Here is a 24226-nt window from a genome sequence, read left to right as displayed (position 1 = left end):
AGCGACAGTTAACTGCGTTTGGGATTCCCATATATGTTTATTGGTTATGGTGTATATAATATTTCAGTAGTATAAACAGTTGTTTTATGCACCGTTTTATTCGTTTTAAACATTAAATAATCATGGAACTCGATACTGTATTACCCGGGGAATAGTTCTGATGACAATATTCAAATGGAGAATGAAATATAAATTCCTTCATATTGTTCGGACAGTGATTTGGAGATTGAAGAATTAGAAACAAAAAAAAAAGCGTGGCGAGTAAGCAGTGGCTCTTTGTAAGAAAATTTGCATGTGTTAAAGAAGCGGGGGAAGTTGTTCGTGCAGAAAATACTTGGTCTATTTTAATAACACATTTGACTGAAGAAGGAAAGAAAAGATTTTATCGCTGTAACAAAGTAAAACGTCGTGGCCCTCAGTGTGCGGCACAAATTTATCTACTGTTTGAAGCTACATCAAATGCTGTTTTGCTCTATCGTGTAGAGGCTGCCCATAACCACGAGTCGATTGGAATTCGTTCTGATTACGGAATAAGTCAGGAAGTTAAGACAGAAATAAACAAACTTTCTTTTCTTATTATATATTCGAGGATAAACCAATGTCCTTTCGCTTTACATTGTCTACAAAACATTTACTGGGGTTAGCAGAACGTCATGCAAATATTATCCATGCTGATGTGACATACAAGTTGATTTGGCAAGGGTTCCCGGTATTAGTTGTAGGAACTACAGATAAACATAGAAAATTTCCTCCGACATGTCTAGGAGTTTCGACAAACGAGCGTCAGGAAGATTTTACCATGTTATTTAATAGTTTAAAAGAACAGGTTTTGTTTGTATACGGACATCCTCTACAACCGTCGGTATTAGTTTGTGATGCCGCAAAGAGCATCCAAAATGCTTTTACAGAAGTCTTTGGTCCTGAACCCATTGGGAGAATGTGTTGGGCACATGCAAAAACAAAAATGCAAACCAGGGTTGAACAAACTTGCTCAGACAAAAACGCCCGAAAGAATATATTACGGACGTTGATGCTTTACAGTCCGTTACTTCTCCTGAACATTTTACTAGCGCATCACAGCTTTTTATGAGAAAATGGAAAACCCAAACTAATTTTATTAAATACTTCAAAGAAGAGTGGTTAACTCAAAATCGCAATTGGTACCTAGGTGCTGCCCCAGGATCACCAGCCACAAACAAAGCACTGGAATCGTTTAATAGAACCATAAAAGATAGCAATACATTACGCGAAAAATTTCCTTTGTCTCGTTTTCTGGTTATCGCATCGGAGATGGTTAACGAATGGTCCTGCAAAAACTACAGAGGAGTCCTTTTTAATTACTCCGCTTATTAAACTTCCTGATTGGACAAAAGCATATCAATGGTCAAAATTAGACAAAAAAATAAAGGTGTTAGATGCTGACACGAAGAACAATGTCTATATAGTACCAGGAGGTCAAGTATTGGATGTTCAGGCTGAAAAACCTTGGGAAACTTTTGATGAATTCAAAGAATTTTTTTTTCCCACTTGGAGAGTAACAATTCCCAAAGAAAAAGATGATTGGATAAATGGTAGCTGCAACTGTCCACAGTTTTTTAAGATGTATATGTGCAAACATCTTCTGGGCCTAGCAATTAGATTAAAATATGCAGTTCCGCCTGTAGAGGCAAAGAATATCCATATTGGACAAAAAAGAAAGCGTGGACGTCCATCAAAATCCAAACCTGCTTTGGTAATTCAGTGATGTTTTTAATTTATTGAAGTCTTATTTATAATTTGTTTAATGTTTTGTGGTTCAAATACTGTTTTAAAAATTGCATTTTTTGTTCTTTTTGTTTTATAAATAGAAGACAATAAAGTATATTTGTGATGCCTATTTCTGTTTTATTTTATGCTCACTAGCTTTTGTCATATTATAAAGTATGAAGTTCAAACAGTTTTTAGAAGCTTTATTATTTAAATAGCTATCCAGATTAGTATAAAACAGTTGACAATATTAACTTTATTAGATGCTAAAGATTAGATGCTCAATAAGTATTTTCGTTGCTCCACCCAGTTTTTAAACGTGCTAAAAAGTATAAAAACTGATGTTCGATTAAATACTACCCTTTAGATTACCATTGCAATATGTAGTAATTTTATTTTCATCTTCTCAAGTACATTTATATTTTATACCTCCAGAAATTATGTATTATTTCGTATTTATTTTAGTGTGTTTAAATTTAAAAAAATGAGAAAAACATAGATTCAGAGACAAAATTGAGAAATAAAAACGGGTTAGATTCGCCCTGAGGACACGAAACCAATAAATGAAAACAAATGTCGGCGGTTTACCATCACCTAATTATTATTTAGTCACATTCTCTGTAATAATAAATATAATAAATTTAAGATTTATTAATATATTAATAAATCTTAAATTGTAGAATATTACACATTTTTTGAATATGGACTATTCGACCATAACGAATATCAAAGAAAGATCAAAAAGGAGAATCTTTAAAAAGTAATGATTAAATACCAAATTAAACTCTTATGCTCGACCGATCTAAACTAACCTTATCACTTCCACATGAGAGATAAGTATTGGTAAGGGCGTTAGAAGTGCCATATGTGCAGTAGTCATAGATAAAATAAAATATATAGGGCTGTCTGAAGACCGTAAAACATTATCGATAGATTATTTCTTCGACTATCCAGATATATAGAGTGCGGATGAATGTATATAAAATTTTTAGTACTTAAGCAGGGCCACAGTATAAAGAACAAGACAGTAGGTTCACTCTCTTGCGGCCGTTTGAAGTAGGGACTTCTAAACAGTGCCGACTTTTTTTAGGCGGTCGTAAATCATTATTTAGTTTCGACGGCAATCCTTTACTATACGGGGGGTGTTTGAAACATTTTTAATAAGGAATATTTTCGTACATCGCGGCGTGTAATAATATGGAATTTTTTGAAATTAAAGGCACTTTGTATTATTGTTAAAATGAAATTGAAAGAATATTATTAAGTATCTCTTTTGAACAAATAACTGTAAGAAAAACACTTGGTAGATAGCTTTAAAATTAAGTTTATTAGAATGTACACAATTAAATCTTAGCTTTACGTTCCTTTCATGCTCTTTTCTTAACTGACCAAGAAACTACCTACCTAATATTACATACACTTAATTAATAATAACTTCGTTAATATACCCATTTTTTAAATATTTAATAAAATTTACATAATAATGTGATAACAACACTCAGCATATGGAACTCGGTAACAGTGAAATATAAAAAGGCAGTTAAATAAAAAAAACTTATTAAATGCCTAATTATTTGCTTTTTAAATAGAGGATGAAAGAACAAACCACTAAAATTCAAATAAAACGAAAATAGGTGTTTTACAACCTAGAATTCATATAAATATGCAAAATAAATATAGTTTTACATTGGGGATTATAGTACACATCAATATTTTGAAACTTAAACCCTTAAAAACCACCCTTAATGACGAAAAAAATGCAGTTTTAAGTATGGTTAGACGGTATAAGTGGCTAAAATTTATATCATTCAAATGATTGCAATGCAACTAATAATAAATCGGATAGCTTGCACTATTAAAAACCACCACTAATAACAGAATATTACCAAAAATTTTGCATTTTTTTAGATTAAAATCACGATTTAAAAAAAATATGTACTCTAAATCGCACATTTGAGACACAGACACTTTTTGAACATATTATTGGTACCTATATATAGTCCATTGTAGAAGGCTACGCTTTAATTTTTGAAATAAATACATAATTTTTTATGATAATTTTTTTTAAAACTGCAATTATTTCTATTTTATTCCTAACTTTTTTAATTTTTATGCTAATGACTTACAATCAAGTTTATTTTTAAAGTTTTTGATAGTACATACTTGAAAAAATGTGCTAGATATTTGTCTAAAAAACGTTTTTTTTTTTTAATTATTTCACGTTATTATTTTACGTCATTATATTTTGTTATCTAAAAAAAGGGGTTATGTTCACACAGTTGTATCTTAGCGCCTATAGCACCTAGATAAATCAAGCAAAAGCCAATCTTTTGTTTTTAAACCAACTTTTGTTTATTAGATTTTTTTGTAGGATCTCAATTTTCCGAGATATTTAAGAAATACCGAAGAAAAGCGTGTATTTTTTTCTGTAAACTAATCCATTTTTATTTTTAAAAAAATGTATATCCCCTTTTACTCCTGCAGCCATCTACGCAACATATCGCCGGCATTTTTAATGTACAAAATTTCCGCACAACGCTATTATAGTTCTAATATTGAAGACGCCCCCGTATAACGCAGTCGCCACCGGGCAGCAAAAAAGAGTAGCATCAGAAAGCGAGTGAGAAAGGCAATATTTTGGGCGGCGCTTAGAGTGATCCTTCTATTCTAGTTTATGTTCGGTGGCAGGGCATACAAATCGCGTAAGAAAGGTACTAGAAATAGTGAAAGGTTTTTAGTGTGAATTACTGTAATATATACATACATACATACAAGGTCTGTCTACAACTTAGGGTGGGTCTTCCTGACTGCAATATACTTCTCCAGGCCTCCCGATCCTCCATAAGATCCGTGTCCATAGAGATATTAATTTTTGTGAGCTCTACTTTGATGTTGTCTTTCCATATCTGGCGTGATCCCTCCTCCCATATCAGTTTCGTCAGTCTGTGATCTCGTAGTCTATGGACATATCCGTACCATATTAGGCGCTGGAACTTGATTTCTTTGACAATATCACCGTCGCCATAAAGCTGACTAATCTCGGCGTTTGTCCTGATGCGATACTAGCTGTTTGTGTACTGCAAATTTTTTTCTCAGATGAATTTCTAACCGTATTAATAGTAATTAACACACATAACTTCTACCATAGTTATTCATGAAGCCATCCTTTTCTAATGTCGAGGAGAAGTTGGAAGACATCTGATGTTGGGGTATACAAATATTAAGATAACAAATTTAAAACTTAACAAGGAGACTTAATGAAAAACTGTTTTAGAGTTGTGAAAATGCTGTTGGTTCAGACTAAAGTTCTCATTTAGCAACTTCACGAATATATTTAAATTGCAAGAAGGGAAGTTTGTTTCCTTCACATTGTTGGGCCAGAGGCTTGATTAAAGAAGCAGAGGAAAAAGAAGATATCAATGTTACCCGGGGAACAATGGAAGAAGCCATTTTGTTAACTGCAGCAGATTATTAGTTATTGCATATTAAACATTTGGACCAAATTCTTTTGTGGATTTTATTGAGAAACATGTGAAGAAGCTTTACCTGAAAATCAAAGAAATCAAGATAGAGAGTGTTCAATGTATGTACCTGTCAAAAGGTACAGGGTAACCACTTTCCTAGGTAGTTTAGTAGGGAGTTACACAGTCTTACTATCCGGAATATGCAAAATATTGTGGGACTCTTTATCTGAATCTCTATAATCACTTTTTAGATCTTTGATTTTCTTTTCTTTGCCATTCCGTCCAAAACTTCGAAATTGACAATATATATAATTTTAGCGGAATAGCCATTCCACTTTATTTCTTGATCAATAAGTAATTGTGAAAAATAGTATGCAACAGTCTTTTTTGCTCCGTGATGTGATTTTGATATTATTTCGACATATTAACATATTAACATTCGACATATTTTTTCTGTGTAGATAGTGCAGGCGTTTCAGGTCATCCACTAATAGGTAGAGTCGGCCAAACTCTGACGCCTGATAATGAAATATAATCGAACAAACAGTAATATATGTAAAAGCAGTTTCTTTATAATAGTATAATAGAATAATCTATTTGTAATGATTAATGTATATGATCTCTTAATTGAGAAAAGCAGTCTAAGGCTTTAACAATAATTTGTAAAGTTATTATCAAGTTAAGAAAACATATTGATAGGGAGAGACTTTTGCAGAATAAAAAATTATGATGACATTATAAAGTCCGTTTTTTTGTAGACAGGTTGCATTCCAGCTCTCGTTCAGACATAGGACAAAGTAGATGTCTCTAATTTTCTTTGACAATAATAATAATACAGAGATATATCAACAAGTTCTTGAACCACATATCTTTAAAAATATTGTTGCAAAATGTATTCTTTCAATATGATAATACTGCAAGTAAACAGGATAGAGAACAATTATCATACTTGCTACAATATTTAAATTATGAATTGGCCAGAGAAAATTCCTGACGTCACATCAAACATTCGCTTGGGTTATACTTGGTTGGAGCTTGATGAATTAGGCACTACGAAAGCAGTACCAAGTCGAGCTGCTATTTGAAATGTTATTGAAGATATGCCCTGATATGCAGAAGCTTGTCGAATCAGAGAACTTCATAATGTTACTTTTACTTTTTAAATAATTTTTGTTAAAACGTTTAATAAATTTTATTTTTTCGAAAAAAAATTTAGTTATATCGTATAATAGCTCATTTTTCATTTTAATCAATGTATGCTATACATAAAGCTCCTATAGACCCTTTTGTAACTTATTTCAAAGGGGATTCTTTCTATGAAATATAATAGTCGAAGCGTTCAATAATAATAAAAACTTACTAAACATGTGGCAAATTCTTCCAGACCATCGGCTTTTTTATTACCGGGTTATTTTTGGCTTAATATGTATTGGCTCGATTTGACATAAGGAATTATTCACAGCTTACTGGCTTTAATTGATTCAAGTGCATATGTCGCGTATATATAACTTGAGAGGTGAATGGAAATTGTTTTTTATTGGATGCACTCGTTGCAAAAAAAAGGGATAATTGATGTTGATTTGTTCTTTCCATTGAAACCTAATTGCCTGGAGTATTGAATGTGTTTAGTTTAGTCCAATGATTTTAAAGGGTTTTTAAGAAAAGTTCTTTATACATAGTGTGGTAACTGCATCTAAGAGATAGTTGATTCTTATAAGGGATTAAAGCCGTACAGAAATAAACCATTGCGATGATAACTCAGCTCACACGTTTCGAAGAGAACTCAATTTGAGAATTTTAGGGTATCACCTTGGAGGAGCATAAGCTGATAATTGAAAGGATTCTTTATATTTGTCACAAACTCAGGGCAACTCATAAGCTTCTCAACTTTCTTCTTAAACTTAATAAACTTATGATCACGTGCGCCCAGAAAATCGAGGTATTTCTTAAAATATATATTCTTAAGATGACTAACAACAATACTTTTACTCACGCTAAAGAGAAGGTACTAAACAGATGACATATATTGATTGGGATTTTTCCGTCGAATCTATTTAGCTACCTTGTACTGCAGCTGATGAACTTCTGCTCCTCAAACCAGCTCAAGAAGCAGAGAACCTTTATAAATATTACTAAGAAGGAAGAACAAGCTCTACAAGATCTTAGCAGGAATAATAACGTCAAGATTCTCATCTTTTACTATCTAAAAATATTCCACATCTTTGTCCGACTTCATGGCATTTATCTCCAGGGATTACCCAAAAATGCACAATGAACTTTATTAATTGAGCCTTTACCTAATTTAAGGGATTCAGATCCACAGAACTTTTTCCATAAAACTACCCTTTGAAGAAGGAATGGAGTTCTTAGGGAACGATCTTGCGTTTTACGTGAACTATGGAGTGTTTCGGTGAACTTACCTATTTTCATGTGAAAGGGAGGTTCTACGGTCAGAACAAAAAACTATCGATGCTTATTAATATCGATGCATAGTTCATCAAGCAATCAATGCTGTCAGTCTGGAAATTTTCGAAATTTTTTCGAATCTTTCAACTTCAAGGGCAAATTAATCGTGCTGAAAATGCTGATTCTGGTGCTTGTAGATAAAACTTAGACATAGTTAATAGTATATTAAATGCAAGTTAAGATTTTATAGATGATATTAAATTAAGATACAACAATAATTCTGTTTTGAATATCTATGTTTTGATTTGACAAAAGATTGGAAGACTGAACTGAAAGACTTTTAAGATTGGACTTAAAAATTGAAGCTAGAATGGAAAGAGTGCCGAAAATTTAGTTGAAATATAGCCAAAATAATGTATTTCTGTTATCAATGAAATTATCTTATCAGACTAATGAAAAGGAGCCGTGGGAGATTATGAATGGAGAGATAAATTTATATTTATGCTGAGAAATGAGAAATTTGGGCAAAATGCTTGAAAATATTCCGCAAATTATTAGCGATATCTATATAATCATGCAGTGTTTAGTCCACATACAGATTTAAATTTATACCATGTGCTCTATCAAGGTACATTTGATTCTTGTGATATTTTTCGGATTGAGGTATTCGGTATTGGTCATCTAAAATAAAACTGTCAAAACAAACTTCTATAGCTGGAGCAATCCCTTGAGTTGGCATTTCACTGTTGCTACTGATTTCACCATGTGGCACTATTACTTTCGTTCTTTTACTTTTTATTTTCTGACTTATTTATTATATTTATGAAAATAAAGCTTCGACTATGAAGGATGTAAGATAAGATATGGCTGAAGAACTCGGCGCTACTACGAGGCAGTTTCCAGCATGAATTGCGCGAATTCGAGAAAACCGTCGGGTATGTACCCTGTTCCCTAAATCGACACTTTCACAATACTAAACACAAAACACAAATATATAGAGAAGTGGTAGTTGCATACAAACTGATCGAAATTCTTCTGACAAGTCTGCTAGCGTCCTCTCGCTGGGTAACGGAAACTATTGTAACTAACTTGACAGTTTGACTTAACTAATTGGACCAATCAAAATGGTAGAAAGGCGTGGCCAAATTAAGGCGGAAAAAATTAAATTTCATTTAATAAGAAATGCCATATTATTATTTAATCGCAATATCCGAAGTCCGAAGGCAACACCTAATCATAGAGATTACTTTTTGATTAGGTGTTAGCATCAGATATTGATAAAATAAAATTCTTCAGCTTTATTTTATATATCTAAATGAGTTAATGTACTCCAACAATCAGTTAACAATGGTGTACAATATATCACCAATGTCAAAATGGAAATAAAACAATGTTTTTCTTTAATACATTTATTATTTAATTTTCATAAAAAATAATTACTTAAGATTATATACATAATAAACAATAATTCATTATAACAGATATTATATAATGATATATATATTATACAGATATATTATATATATGAACTATGCCAACCCAAACAAATTAGAAAATATTGTGAAGATTTTTGTGTTATTTTTTTATTATACATGTAAAGAGATTACCATTAGGTTAATAATATACCTATTTTACTAACACAAGCAGATTAATATGATAATCATATATAATGATAATAATACATTAATAATAAATGTTTTTTATTTGCAAAAATACAAGACACAAAATTTTTATAGGTGTAGTACAAAGCTGTACATGCAAATAAAAGGCCGACAAATTCAAATTTCTATAGTGCAGATTCTACTTTTCAACATTGTGACCCAAAAAAAAGAGAACATTTTATATACATTTAAGTATATAGTTCTTTTAGCAGACAATTAAGGTAATCTTTTCGAATAATACTTAAGACTAATGAGATAAGTACTAACATTCATGTATTAAGCCTACACAAGTTAAAAGAATACATAATCTATATTACTAAAAATGTTTTAAAAACAAAACATGCCAGACCCAGACATAAAGAGCAAAAAAATACATACATAAAAATAATATCTTTGTAAAAAAAATGTAAATTTTTCTGCTAAATAAATTATCTTTGTTTAATATATATTTATGGCAATTTATTATGAATGAAATGGAATGGAAATTGTGAGAGATTTTCAAAGCGTTCGATCTGAATTTGTACAAATTGCCACATTTGCGAAATTAACGAGTCACCTATTTTGGGTATTATGTCACTTATATTAAATATCAATTTAGAAAATACTATCTCATACGCTCAAATATTGAAAAGAAGAAGAAAATAGACTTATTCACATATTTAAAATATATTTGAATTTAAATTTTTAACAAAACCTTTCGTTATATTTACTTTAATGTAAGTTCAATAAGTCTTAAATACAATAATTTAAATAGATATAATAGATACCACGAATGAATCCAATTATAATTCATGCCAATGACGAATCCAGTTCTGAAGAGATGGATAGTGATGCTAAATAGATAAGCATTTTTGGACGTAAAAAAATGTGGGTGCAAAATTATGAATACATAGTTAACTTCACTTATATTTGATTTCGATAAGCCCAAAAATTTCATTTCAATGAAAATTCATTGTTCAGCGGAAATTTTTGGGCTTATCGGAACAAATATCAGCGGAGGCAAGTATAACAATATTCTATTGCAGCAAGGCCACGACATTATTTTATACCTATGTAACAATAAACCACCCAACTTTTTGACAATTTTTTTAATAATTTAAAAAAAACTGTGTATATTTCATTAAATCTAACCACGACTTTTGCGTGACTTGATAAATGTTTTTGTTGGTTGTATAATAACTTTTAACTAAATTTTTACTATATATATTAAGCCAGAGAACAACACGTTATATGCACGCCAATGCCCTATAAAGAAACCGCCGCGTGCTAAACGTTTTTAGTTTTTATACTTGTCCAAGTAACTTCACCTAAACTATAAATATAATGCTTTTTTTTGTAATTAATAAGTGTACAAGGTGTCCCAGTATATGGTCTAGAGATGCTCGTAATAAGAGCGAAATATGTAACCGATTTTATTTATTATACAATTTTAAAGTTATTTGAGACCGGTGACTTGGAGTTTTATACAGTTTCCGTGTTTTTGGTAGAGGGCGTTCGTCGCGTTAGTTTTTACCTTTTTGGAACATAATCGCACTTTTAGGTTTTCATAATATGTGAATGACTTAAATTTACTAGATTTTTAGCAATGCAATCCTAAATAAAATAAAATTAATACCTAAGATTATTTTTAAAAAAATATTACGACTTTTGTTAATTCTTATATCTGCCGTATTTTAAAAAGAAGATCCTCATTATTTTTAACATATTTACAGATTTTACAATTTTTACATTTAGATTATTAATTATAGGACTATCATAAACAATTTATTATTATTTGATTTCCGTAGACCGTCGAAATAAAACTCAGAGGTTTTAATATAGTGATTATTTTAATTTGAAAAAGATTGTATCACTATTATACAAACAAACTTTTACCTTTCTAATATTTTTTTTTGAAAAAAAGTTGTTACACACGACATCATTATTTTTTGACAGACAACACACAGAAAGAAAATTTTAAAGATGGTCACTTCATACAAAAGACAGTTACTACTTATTTACCATTGAATATAGATGGCGCTACATTCAACACTCCCCCTCAATGGTAAATTTCCAAAACTTTTAAGACTTTTTATACATCTACACAAATGTCATGTAAAACATATACCTATACATTAAATCAAATTACACTTAACAAGAAAATCATTAAATGAAGCCAGTGATAAGGGTTTTGTAAAAAGATCTGCGATCTGCAACTTTGTGGGTATATACTTTAACAATACAACCTTATCATTGACTTTGTCCCTAATAAAGTGGTAACGAATATCAATGTGTTTTAGCCTTTTGTGAAATTCTGGATTTTTACATACCTTGATTGCTGACTGATTATCTTCAAAGATAATTACTTTTAAAGAATTATTGTCCAGAATTTTAAAATCAAAAATCAAATTTCGAAGCCAACATGCTTCACTTATAGCTAAACTTAATGCTACATATTCTGCCTCAGTAGAAGAGAGGGCGACAGATGCTTGTTTTTTAGAGCACCAACTAACTGTACTACCAAAAATTTTAAATAAATATCCTGAAGTGGATTTTCTGTCAGTCCTATCTCCTGCCCAGTCTGCATCAGCATAGCCTTCTATCACATTTTGAAAATTATTTTTCTTAAAAACTAGACTAAGACCTTGTGTTTTCTGTACATATCTAAGAACCCTTTTTATGGCTTGCCAAAGCTGTAAACTTGCAGTGGATTGATATCTACTTAAAATACTTATTGAAATACACAGATCTGGTCTAGAGCATAACATAGCATACATCAAAGAACCTATGGCTCGTCGGCACCTATTTTCAAGTTCTTGACTTTCTGACTTTTCACGGTTTAAATCAAAATGACTAAAATTTGTTTCCATGGGAGTATTACATGCTTTAGAATTTTCCATCCGAAAAGATTTTAACACCTTTTTAAGATACAAGGATTGATTAATGGTTATTTTATTTTCTTGTAAATTTTGAGTAATAAGCATGCCTAGGAAATGCTTTATACCTCCCAAATCTTTCATTTTAAAATTTTGACTCAAAATACTTTTAATTTCCTTGATTTCATTTTCATTTGATCCAGAAATCAATAAATCATCAACAAAAATTAAAATGAAAATTTTTGACTTATCACTAACTTTTATGTAAATACAGTACTCATTTAGTGACCTTTCAAACTTCAAAGATATCATTAATTCATTAAATTTGTTGTACCAACTTTTTGGTGAAGTTTTTAAGCCATATAGGGATTTTCTTAGCTTTGCAAATTTTCCTTCATTTTCTTTAAAGCCTTTTGGTAACAGAATATAGACATCATCATCTATATCTCCATTTAAAAAGGCGCTACACACATCTAGTTGATGTACTCTAAAATTAAAATAATTGCAAATAGCCAAGAAAATTCTTACAGATGGTAACTTTGCTACAGGACTATAACTATCATTATTATACACATCAAGTTGCTGAAAACCTTTAGCTACTAACCTAGCCTTAAATGTAGTTATTTTACCCAATTCATTTCTTTTCTTTTTATATACCCACTTGCACTCAATGACTGACTTTTTTACTTCACTTTCACTTACTATCATCCATGTCTTGTTTTCCTCCAAAGCAGATATCTCTTCTTCCATAGCCTGTTGCCACTTGTTTGCCTCATTACTGCCCATAGCCTCTTCATAGCACACGGGTTCATCACCATCATGAGTTGCTGCCATCAACACTTTGTCTAAGTCCAATTCGTAGTCATCATATCTGGGATTAGGTTGCACATTTCTTCTTAAATTATATCTTACATTCACTATGTCTTCATCTAAGTCAGGATTGGGGTCTTCAGGCAGGGAGTTTGCATCACTAAACACATCATTTTCAACCAATGATTCATTTTCTTCTTCATGTTGCACCTCCTCTGGTTCTGATTCATATGCCTCTTCAAGATTCAACACCTTGGTCTCTTGTCTTTCTTCTGGTACCTTTTCTGGCAAGAAAATCACATCTACCTGAGTTTGAACTTTGTTAATTTCAGGAATATAGACCCTAAATCCTTTAACATTTTCCCCATATCCAAGAAAATATCCTTGTTTATTTTTAGGATCCCATTTAAGCCTTTTTTCTTTAGGCACATATACTGAAACTCTAGTTCCAAAAGTGTTAAAATTTTCCATTTTATATTTCTTTTTATGCCATAGTTCATAAGGCGTTTTATATTTTTGAGGGCTAGGACCAGTTCTATTTAAAGTATATGAAACATAGTTAACAGCCTCTGCCCAAAAAATTTTGCCTAAATTTTTATTACTATTTATAAAGGTTCTGGCAGCTTCTACTAGAGTGCGATTTTCACGCTCAGCCCTACCATTTTGCTGAGGTGTATATACTACTGTGCGTTGGTGGCATATACCTTTTAATTTTAAAAGATCTGTAACCTCTTTATTTACAAACTCAAGGCCATTATCTGTCCTTAATACTTTTATTTTAGACCCTGTTTGCCTTTCAGCCATAGATATAAAGTTTTTAATTACTTCTGGTACCTCAGACTTTTGTTTTAAAAAATATATTGTTCTAAAAGAAGAATAATCATCCTTGAACAAAATAAAGTAACGAGCCCCTCCCAAAGAAACAGTTTCCATTGGTCCGCATACATCAGAGTGAACCAACTCCAATGTTTCAGCAGCTCGTGACTCACTTTTACCAAAAGTTGACCTATGTTGTTTACCAGATAGACATTCCTCACATGTGAACCCTTTTTCAACATCTATATATTCTATATTCATTTTACTTAGAAACTCTTTAACATATGTGAAATTTTGATGAGCTAATTTGCGATGCCAATCTTTTAAGCTCTCAACATTTTTTACTTGCATGCAATCAGAAATTATTACATTAATTAAGTTATTTTCTTTATATGAGCATATTTTGGCACATGAATCATCTTCTTTATCTTCGGTAAAAAGCATAGTGTATAATTTGTTTTTTCTTATTGCCTGGGCTCTTATGTTGCCTTGGTTATCTAAAAACTGACATGTTAAATTATCTGAGGACATAAAATATCCCTTATCAAGAGCACACCCAGCAGAAAATAAATTAAATTTCAGGTTTGGTACATACAAAACATTAGATAAAGAGGTTTTTATTAACTTTTTGCCATTATACGCCCACAGATCTACTCTTCCATATCCTCTTACCTCTAATTTCTGACCATTTCCAACTTGCACCATTCTCAAGGTTTCCATTTTAAAAATTTCCTTGAACAAGCCCTTGTCCCATGTCATATGTTCACTGGCCCCCGAGTCCAAAAACCAATCACTCGACTTGACATCTCCTGAATTTACCATAAATGCATTAGTGTCGCCTTCTTCTTCACCTATATTCTTACTTGTATGTCCATGCATATCCTTGTTCTTTTTTATCCAGCATACTTGGACTGCATGCCCTGGCTTTCGACAGTAAACACAAAACTTTACACCTGGGGGTTTCTCCTTATTATCCAATTTACCAGTATTGGATTTTTTGTGTCGAAAATAGCAGTTTTTGGCAATATGACCAACCTTTGAACAGATGTGGCACCTCAACTTAGTTTAACTTCCATTTTGCCTCTTATGATGCCCCATTTTAGCTGCTAGGGCTGTAGTTGCTTCCACAGACTTACACCTTTCCTCCTCAAGCAATAATCTAGAGGTTAATTCCTCTAACGTTTGATTTTCTAGAGGAACAGATTCCCATGCAGATCTAAAATGTTTAAATTGCTCGGGCAAAGTCATTAAAATTTTTGTGATAATCATTTTGTCGGATATGGTCTCACCTGTGACCTTTAGCTTTGTTTTTATTTCCTCAATTTTTGAAATAAATGTACTTACGGAGGAATCAAATTCTAACATGAAAAAACGTTGCTGTAGTAAATGGACACTTACAACAGATTCTTTGTCATACACAGTTTTCAGTTTTGTCCACATCTCTTTGGATGACTCACATGACAACAAGTGAGTTAGAGGACCCTCCTCCATTCTTGTTACTATTAGTTCTTGTGCTTTCGCGTCTTCCTTTAGCCATTTAGTCAGCTCATCTCCTTCTGCAGTTGGTTTTATTTTGGCCCCAATGACAATCTCATACAGACCTCGCCCCTTCAAAATTATAGTTGTCTGAAACTTCCAGACTGGCCAGTTGTCCCCATTTAGTTTTAAGGTAGTATTATTTTCAGACATTTTTCGGTTTTAATGATTTTTAACTCGGTTTTTAAGCACTTATGGCACACTCTTACCCGAAGTTCACTGACCCCTGAATCTGAATCACTTTTCACTCGCGATCTGGGCCCATAACCTATTATTATTTGATTTCCGTAGACCGTCGAAATAAAACTCAGAGGTTTTAATATAGTGATTATTTTAATTTGAAAAAGATTGTATCACTATTATACAAACAAACTTTTACCTTTCTAATATTTTTTTTTGAAAAAAAGTTGTTACACACGACATCATTATTTTTTGACAGACAACACACAGAAAGAAAATTTTAAAGATGGTCACTTCATACAAAAGACAGTTACTACTTATTTACCATTGAATATAGATGGCGCTACATTCAACACAATTGATTTTAAATATTCCCAAATACAGAAGTCCATGGGGTTTAAGTCTGGACCACGCGCAGGCCAAAGCAAAGGTCCTCCACGGCCAATCTAACGTTCGGGATATTATTCGTCAAGATAATTGCGTACCTGTCGAGAAAAATGCGCGAACATATATCTTACATAAAATACATGTTCTGTTTAACATTTAATGGTTTATCTCTAAGTACGAGTCTCCGTTCAAATTATTAAAATTAAATGCCCATTTGTAATTTCAAAAATTAGTACTGAAATGGGAATTAGAGAAAAAAACTTACATTTGCTATCATTGAAAATGGTTCCTTACATCTAAAAAGGAACCACAACTATTACTATCAAATCCAGGGACAGTTGCAAGTTACAAAAAGAAAATTCTGTTTCTTTGTAGTATAAAGCCCTCTTGGATTAATTGTATAGAAGGTAAATCATTGTATTAATAAGTTCTCATTCAACCGATAATCCGTAATTTTAACAGTATTAAAATTTAACTTTCGTTGAGGACATTTCAAAAAAATGTTATAAGATCAATAATATTGCGATAAAGGTATAATTTTAACTCTTACTTTAACTACATACTACATAATGTATTTCTTTTTTGAAAAATGTATTATGATTTTTAAAATATGAAACATCCCCATTATTCATTATAGCTATGCCTTATAATTTTTAATAGTCGTTTTTCTTGAAGATTCCTCGTAATGAAGCATTTTGGAGAGTTAAAATGTTGCCCAAACTAAAATATTTTATGAACATTACCTTTTACCGGAAGTTGATCCACTTTATCCAAAAGGAATACCACTTAGAGACAAAGCAGAAGAATCAAACATATTATTATAATACAATATAATCATTAGGTTTGTTCTAGCACAATATTTGGAATGGTTTGAAACTAGTTTAGTGTATATCCCAGTTGCGCGTGATTAGCCTGAAACCTCGTTGCAAACGGTTCCATTACGTAATGCCTCACACATTCACCCATAGGGAGTATTATTCGTGTATGGTTTCTGTAATGGTAGCGCATTACGTGCTGTTGATGAATACCGACGTGGTTTTCCAAATCGAAGAATTCCTAATCGAAAAGTTTTTCAGACAGTTTTTGCAAACGCTCAGGAAACAGGAATGTTTCCAAGCATAAGAATTAATTGTGAACGAGAGGCGGACTAAATGTAGAAAATAAGAAAATATTCTGGATATGGCTGAAGAGAACCCGAGTGTTAGTACGATGCGGATTACAAAAGAACTTCGATTAGCATCACATGTAGACGTTTGGAAGACACTTAGGAAAAACGGTTTTAAGCCTATCCATATTCAACCGGTTCAACATCTTCAAGAAGGTGATTTTGGCTTAGGGGTTCAATTTTGTGAATGGATCCCACAAAATCGAGACCTACATAATTACATTTTATTTAGCGATGAAGCTTATTTTACCCGCAATGGAATTAATAACCGACACAATGAACATCGGTAGTCAGATGAAAATCCTCATGCCACGTTTGAACAAAACGGCCAACAATCTTACAAATAAACTTCAGAACCGATTATTTCTGAAACGGTCGAGAATCGGATTAGAACATATGAGTTAATTTATCTTATTTTGACCTTCTGAACATGTTCCCAAAATATTTCCTTTTCCTCCCGAATGACCCTGTATGTACATATGTAAGACTTTATAACATAAAAAGTAGTTAATAAATCTAACAAGTAAGTAAGACCAGTTGACTTGCGTCCCTGGTAATCGAGATTCGATATATCAGGGAGAAGGGAACGGTGGAGTGGGTAATTATGGCAGCCAGTGTTGCTACTTTCAGCGAAAACTGCACCGGCCACGAAACTACTGTCGCGCTTCGAAACCGATTTTGTCACATGGTGGACCGCACTCTTAAGGCTCAATTTTGGACCCTCTGTTGTTTTCCATATATGTTGCAGATATGAGCCATTCTATTGAAAACTTGAAAATTTAACAATATGCTGATGATTCTCAAATATACACTTCATTTTCTTTAGATTATGTAAACGAAAATATTGACAAATTTAACACGGACTTGAATAATTTAAAAAAAATTCTCCGATGATCATAATTTAAAACTAAACTCCTCTAAATCCTGTACGCTATTTTTTAATGCTAAATATCAGATTGAAAGAATTAGGCAATTATTTGTTCCACAAATAGATAATATGCCTTTGGCCTCAGTTTCAGAGGTGCAAAATTTGGGTATACTTTTTGATGATTCGCTAATATTTCAAGCACATATTCATAATAAATTAAAAATTGCTTATATAAGATTGAAAAAACTTAATTATTTTAGAAAATGGATACCACCCAAAATAAAGTATCAGTTATGTGACAGTTTAATATTATCGTCATTCGACTACGGTGATGTGGTTTATGGTTTATCTTTGACGATGCAATTAGCACACCAAATACAAAAAATACAAAACAGCTGTATGCGTTTTTCTTACAATATTCCATTTAGAGAACATATTAAACCTCATTTAAATAATAAAAATATCCTTTATATGAGTTACCGTAGAAAACTTCATTTTTATACTTTTTTATATAGAATCTTAAAAACTGGACAACCCTCCTTGCAGCGTTATTTTTTTATAATCCATTTTTACCTCAGCATTATATAAGATTTGTTAATAAATACAGGGTACCTCAACATCGCACTGCAGCTTTTCAGAAATCTTTTACATTTCTCTTAATCTCTTCTTCAATCTCTCAATCTTTCTCAATTTCTTCAATCTCTCAATTTCTCTCAATCTTTTAAATTGTGGAATGATTTACCAGATGAAGTAAAGGAATTTACTTATAAAAGACTCCTAAAATATACTAAGCAATTTCTGCAAAAATAACCTACATTTCTTCCAAACCATGCCGTGCTATGCTGTTGTCAGATTTTCCCGCAAAAAATAAAATAAGATAGGATATCCTGCAAAATTAATATATTTACTGTTAGCTGCCCTTGTTTTGTCTCGTGCACGCCTTTTGCCCTTTTTTTCTGCCATTTGCTGTTCCATTGAAAATCTTATTGACTTATTTATGTATAGTTTAGGTGATACAGGATTACCGCGCACAAATGCACATGATTTGTGTATTTTGTGTTATCGGCTACTATGGTCGCGCTGTAGCCTTTTTTTGTCCTCGGGTTATATAGTATATAGTTGTAAAATTGATTGTGTATGATTTGTATATGTATTTATTGGGCAAATAAAGAAATTTGATTTGATTTGATTTGAATTTGTGGAAGGTGAACGAATCTTCTGAAATAATGGTCTAGCTAGTATATAACTTTAACCCTAGCCGCTAGGAGGCCAGTTCAAGTCGAAAAATTTGCACAATAGTGTTAAATAAATATAACGTATGTACATAAATATTTTTAGTAGACTATTTTTGTGCATCGAGTATTTTAATTTAACCTAAACGAACGGTAAAAACGCTACATGGGTGTCAGGTATGGGGTGTGAATTGGATGTCAGTCAACTGGATATTGATAAAAAATTAATAATTGTGAACTGAAATAAATCGGAAATAGTGTGAAAATAGCAAATCTGGTGGACTTAAAAGTTACTGAGCTGAAAAGGGAGCTAGAGGAAAGGAACTGCGATATGACGAGAAAGAAAGCGGACTTGCAGGAGAGGCTTCGTAAGGCATTATTTGACGAAGACGATGACCCGAACAACTTTGTTTTTGTTGGTTCAAGCCATATCGGTCATATGTTGCAAGATCTAGAAGCTAAGTTGCTGAAATTTTGCAAAAATGGAAAAAAAAATCCGCCAATCTGAAAGCCAAAATAATGGAAAATTCTGCAAAACTGGAAAATAACCCTGTCATACTTTCCAATTAAAAAAGTTTCTAGTAGTTTGTACGTGTTTAATAAATCAGTTGACTATTTTCGTGTGTCGAGTGTTGTAATTTACGGCTAAATAAATGGTAAAGACGCTACAATAGAAAACATTTTCGCAATAACTTGGATATCTACATTTTTCTGAAGTCAAACTATAATTTAAATATAACATAAAGCTAACATCGATTAAATAAGATTAAATCAATACAATTGCTTGCTGTTTAAGAATAAAAGATAACTATCAAAACTAAGCTCGGTCCCCCCCATACAATCCTGGATCAGATCCAATGTCTCGACAATCGCAAATATTAATTCCGGAGCGGTTCCCAGATTAATCCGGCCATAAAACCGGGATTGCCAGTCACGCACTTCGTCTTGGAACAGTTTCGTGCGTGCTGCCAAAGTTGCGTAATTTATTTGCAGATTAGTTCGCGCACGATTGAAGCAACGACAAATAAAGTTTTATTTTGTGTATGGACCTGTCCGTCAGGAATGGATTGAGATTGGTATTGCATGACGAACTAGGAAAAAATGTAAGCTTTTTTGCTGAGAGTTAGATACTTATTGAAACATTCACTCATTAATTGATTTAAAGAGTTAAAAAAACGAATACTATGAAAAGAGGAGGAGAGGACATGAAGATATAAGTACTGGAGGAAATTTCTTAAAGAATATCATATTCTTTAAGAAATTTACGCCTTCTGTTTTGAAGTAAATCTCTTCTGTAAGTAATTTCCAAAAAAAAAATCCAAGGGATTTTGATCGGGCTTAGGGCAAGAGACCCGTCGAGGACGATTAATACATATTTTGGATCTATTTGGAACCGTAGGGTTATATAGAGGCTGTTTCAAAAAAATTCAGGCCTGTAGAAAAAATTTCTCCTTCTGTTTTCAGTTTCTTGGTAAGCAATAATGCTATTAGCAGAACATTTAGTTAAATAAAAAAAAAATAGGTGAAGCCATTTATGGAAAAATTTAGAGAAATTAAAGAAAATAAAAAAAGTTATACGAAGCATGCCCTTATATTCCTAAGGATAATGCACCCTTTTTAAAGTTTTGTATTTAATTTAAAGCACTTAGTATACAACTATTAGTTAATATCACTCAACAAAAATTAATTTAATGTTAATGAGCCAAAAGTATCATCTAAAAGACATTAACTATATACTTTTTTTCAGATCTCTACGACACACACATTTTTCGACCCGATGGAGTGAGGCAGTAATTTGCTTATTATTACCCTAAGAGTTGTATAAGACCCTCTACAAGTGGTTTAGCACTGGTTTGCCCATTATAAGAGGAGCAATGTATAACTGATCCTGAAATGTAAGGTTTCCATTTTACCATTTCACCGTTCGCCATAGGGAAGCACAAATATTAACAATCCAGGTGAGCCTTTACGTATCCTTACCCCATCTACTAGGGAAGGGTATGTTCATTTACTGATTAGGCTTAGAGCAAATACTTAATTTTAATAAAAGACTACCCCGGATTTCCTATTAAAATTTCCAAAAATTTTCCAAAAAAATTCAAAATTTTGCAAAATCTTGACAAAAAAAATTAAATTTTTTTCTGACTAAGATAAATATGTACCTCCTTATAAGAACGAAAGAAAACTATGACAGCGTTATTGTATATAGTAAAAATGATTCCTCTTTTCTGTGGTCACGATAAGATTCATTCAATTATTAGAAATGGAAGTAGAGGCTGATGATCTGGTGAGACGAGACCAGACCATCAGACTCTCCTCTATTCATATATGTTGAACATATATTATTTGCAACCTCGAAATGAAGCAAAAAATTATGCCTTGGATTAATATACTCATAGATCAATGATAGCTCCTCTGTGGTCCGGTGAAGCAAAGATTGTCAGCAACTTGCTTGGATAAAACCTTTAGGCTACAAAAGCTGACTTATTTATTCGTTATGAATATCTTTAGAATGACTTCAACAGCTGGTATAAAGATGCTACATGGTTTAACTCCTCTGCATCTTTATCCAGGGGAAGAGATCCAAGACACCACATATAGTCTCTATGAGTTAGAACTAATAGAGTTAGAACAGGAAATAGAACTAATAGAGCTGCTGGACAAAATGTGTAGTCATAGTAATCTGAGAAGGAAACGCAAATAATAAAGGGGATAATGTGAAGAAGGATGAAATAATGGTATACAATCTATGTGATTGTTCACTAGAAAAAATTGAGTTGACAATCCATGGAACTTCCTTATCTCAAAATGTAAGTAAAGTAAAATATTTTTAAATAAACTTTTTCCCAGTGGGCTTATCGAAATGTTTGTTACATTGCTGAGGGAAATCTAAATGGGTGTGAGTCATAATAGTCAGAGTGGAGGTGGAACATTTTTCTCAGTTTATATTTTTTCTTAGACATGTCAGTAAAACCATCGACATCTTTTAGTCCTTGTCTCTGAATTTCAGAATATGAGTGCTTAGTTAAGAGTAATCATATTAGAATAACACTAAGTTGATTATGAATGCCCATATTATTTTGTAGATCTACACATATAGCAAACGCTCTAATCAACCAGCGTTAGGTCAAATACAGACTTCTAAGGTAACGCGATTGGAAATTATTGTTGTATTTCATAATAGGCTTTTCTAGAAACTTTCAGAGATGTGAATCAATGAAAGGATTTCCTTAGAGAGTGAAAGAATTGTGTGATTTGAATTTAAAGTGTTTTTTAATTTTGAAATCCACCTACCTAGCAAACAAAGAGGTTGTTATGAAAGTACTTAATGCTGTGATTATTTGTCAGGCTTTTCACTGCTGTAGAGTGGAAAGTAAGAAATCAAGTTCTAGCCCCCAGAAAAGTTGCCCTTGAGACTCGAGCTTACAATTCAACCAAGAAGAAAGATATTAGAATATTGTTAGCTATTAGGATATTAGGATATAATTAGCCCTCTAACGTGGGGATCCTGTATATGACATTGCTTTATCGTTATTATAAAAAAATCCAATTATGTTTATCAAAAGTAAAACTTTATAAAAGGTTTCTTAAAAGAAAATGGTTTTAAAATGTAAATCTAAAAAAAATGTTTACAAACTTTGCAGTTGAGTTAAAGTAGATCAAAGGTATCCGGTCAAAGATAGAAAAAATGTATCTAGCGCGATAATGCATCTCAATTAGAGCGCAGAGAATGAAAATTATCCGGTTGCATTACACGTATACATCAGAAAAAACAAGCAGAGAACCAACATGAAACAGCGAAATCCATTTAAGACCCGCTTTGTTGTTATTTATAGGTAAAAGCATTAGCACAGTGGCGGTTATATTTTTTGAGGAAGGAAGAGGGCTTTCAGGGAGCAAATGCGAGAGAGCCATTAGAGTGTCATGTCGGCGCCTTGTACCCACTTGTCATCCGTGGCCTTTTACTACGAATATAACAGGGACCCCGTTTGAAAGGTCCCTATTTTTAGATTTTCCTCTATTTAACCCGTCGCGAGTCTCAGATTTATGATTTAAACGAGCCGCGTTGACGGGAATGACAGCCCTGTCTGTTGCCCGAACGGTTTACATTTTTTAGCGGCTACGGTAAATGCGTTCCTTCATTATATATTTCTGATAGGAATCAATTTGGATATACCGCTATTATTTTTATGTTCTGTCAAAAAAATATTAACCAATTTTGAAAATTAAATTTGCTGCCATATAAAATATATGGTCAAAGCTTTAAAACTAAGGATTCACTAAAATGATACATTTCCCGTCACCAAGAAAGTGTCTTTAAACTTATCAAAACAAATTTGTTTTGATAAATAAAATTATTTATTATTATCATTTTATATCTTTATAAATGAAATCGTTGATTATTTTTAAAATAGCCTTATAGATAGTTTGCTGACAATTTAAAATTGTTGAATTTTTTAAAAGAATAACGAGGAGGCCTATTTGAGGAAAACATCCTAAAAATAGTCAAAGATGAGCCAAAAATGAGTACTAGAGCTATAGCAGCTTAAGTTGAAGTTTCTCATAGTAAACTGTAAAAGGTAATACGACAAGAATAAAATTATCCAACATTATCAATGGGTACAAGCGGTACAGCCTAAAGATCATCCTAAAAGAGTGATGGTGTTTTGCCAGTTGCCTTTAGAACAGTTTTGCAGAAATGAAGATTGAACAACATTAATTTTATGTACAGCCGAGTCCACATTTACAAAAGATGGAGTGCAAAATTTTCACAACGATCATGTTTAAGCAGTAGAAAATCCGCATGCTGTAAAAAGATAAGCAAGTCATTTTTATCATAGATGTTCGGGCTGACATGGCGTGGTAAATAGCATGCTTATTGGTCCCTACTTTTCTCTATCTCGACTGACTGGTGAAATTCATTTAAAATTTCTTCACCCCAATTATAAGACTAGGTTCCTCTAAATGTGAGACAGAATATATAGTTCCTACATGATATGGCTTCACCACATGTTGGAAGAGAAGTTCATGAACATCTAAAACATTAATTTCTCCCTGAAATATACCTCTGCGAATTGGGATTCTGCTTGTTTGAATACC

At 32.3% G+C, this 24226-nt stretch overlaps 1 long non-coding RNA gene across 1 annotated transcript in view; it reads left to right on the top strand.

The window, feature by feature from the left end:
* The first annotated feature begins 20148 nt into the window (after window positions 1-20148).
* The window catches only part of LOC126735279 (uncharacterized), a 67727-nt gene continuing 63649 nt past the window's right edge, over window positions 20149-24226 (top strand). The window contains exons 1-2 of the long non-coding RNA XR_007660356.1: window positions 20149-20229; window positions 20874-21084. This is a non-coding gene — a long non-coding RNA (uncharacterized LOC126735279). The remainder of the gene's footprint in view (window positions 20230-20873; window positions 21085-24226) is intronic.

Source organism: Anthonomus grandis, chromosome 4 (assembly GCF_022605725.1).
Source record: "Anthonomus grandis grandis chromosome 4, icAntGran1.3, whole genome shotgun sequence".
Lineage (NCBI taxonomy): Eukaryota > Metazoa > Arthropoda > Insecta > Coleoptera > Curculionidae > Anthonomus > Anthonomus grandis.
This window is presented reverse-complemented; position numbering and strand designations above follow the sequence as displayed.